The following is a 1,706-nucleotide window of genomic DNA, read 5'->3' on the forward strand; positions in this document are numbered from 1 at the left end:
TGTGTTATAGATCAGGAGAAAGCACATTGTTTACCGTACTATGCAATAATATGACTGTTACCTTGAAAATGTGAAATTAATGTTTGATGTTAAAAGCATGGTTCCTTGTTGATCCATGTTACTTGTGGGCACACAAAACGAAAAAGTCAAACATGAGTCATAACCACTGGAAGATTCAATTTAGAAGGATTCATGAAACAGTTGCCTTTATTTGTTAAGTACTGCATTACAGTATGTCTTGTTTTCATGCTTTTTCTTTTGTTGGTCAGATTGGATGTTACTCTCGACTCATGGAGCAATTACAACGCAAAAAATGTTTGAAAATGTAACATGTTTTGATCATATATTTAATAGAATTAAGAAAATGTAAGGTGATTATATAAAGCACGTAACAATAAGTTATTGAAAATGAGTAAAGTTTATGTATTATAGAAGCTTAAATCACAGTTCATCAGTTTTCATAAAATGTATTTAATTCATTCACTTTAACTGAACATGAAAGGGTGAAGCTTAAATAAATGTTAACTTTTGCGTTGGATTTATGCGATTAAATTGGATGGAAAATTGACATCTAATTGAATTACATAAGTTTTAACTTTTGGGGTTAAATATTTTTTTGACTTTGTGGAATTTGGCTCTTTGGGTTGTTCGACACAAATCTGATCGAATCTTAAATTGTCTGAGTCAGTCTGATACCCTACATGATGGACAGATGATAGACAATCAAGAGGAATAAACTGACTCAGTCTGTGAAACTGTGAATGAAATTAAACAAAACAACGAACAATATAAAGACGTGTGTGGTTCCTCAGAATAATGATCCAGCAGTAACTGAAGTCAGTAGGACTGCTGTGATACTTTTTTGCCCCACTGTATAAACAAATCATCATCACATCAACACATTATACTTGAGCTTCACATCACAGAAATGATGAATGAACTTCCACTGCTTCATGAGTCCATCATCTATTATCATGTTATTTCAATCTCAAGGTGTCAGGAGAAACATTTACCGTCCGAATAGGGCTTTTGAGTTGATCTGAATCTCTCAGTTGAGTCTGCTGCTTTTGAAGATGAAGACGAACTTTATTCACTGTGAAAACTTTAGATAATGTCTCTTTGTCATGTCACTTGTAATGACAGATTTATCCAGATGATATTTTATTGCTTGATTCATTATTGTATCTCATGTGTTGAGGACACAGCATCAGATCTGAAAGAGCTGGATCTGAAGATGATCTACTTATGGCACTTTTCCACTAGTGTTGTTTTTGGCGGCCTGTTTTAATTTTAGTTTTAGTCTAGTCTTTGTGTGAAACGGTCATTTTAGTCTTTATTAGTTTTAGTCACGTTCATACTCTTTTTAGTCTAATCTAGTTTTAGTCGACGAAAATCTGAGCATTTTAGTCGACAAAAACTGATGACATTTAGTCTAGTTTTAGTCAATGAAAATTGTATTTTAGTCTCTTTTTTGAAATGCAATTCTATTTAACCCAGTCAATATATTATAAGTACCTAGTAGTATAGACGAAACCAAAATTTTCTTTTAGCCAAACCCATTTCAAACAAGGTTATCTTATTATATTATTGTTACCTTATAGACTCAAGAATACATCAATTTCAGACACGGAATACGCTCTGATTTGAATTTACAACATTTATTTTACCAACCAAACATGTTAGAAGTACACACACATAAATTTAAA

Source organism: Sinocyclocheilus grahami, unplaced genomic scaffold (assembly GCF_001515645.1).
Source record: "Sinocyclocheilus grahami isolate Dianchi unplaced genomic scaffold, SAMN03320097.WGS_v1.1 scaffold2870.1, whole genome shotgun sequence".
NCBI classification, from domain to species: Eukaryota; Metazoa; Chordata; class Actinopteri; order Cypriniformes; family Cyprinidae; genus Sinocyclocheilus; species Sinocyclocheilus grahami.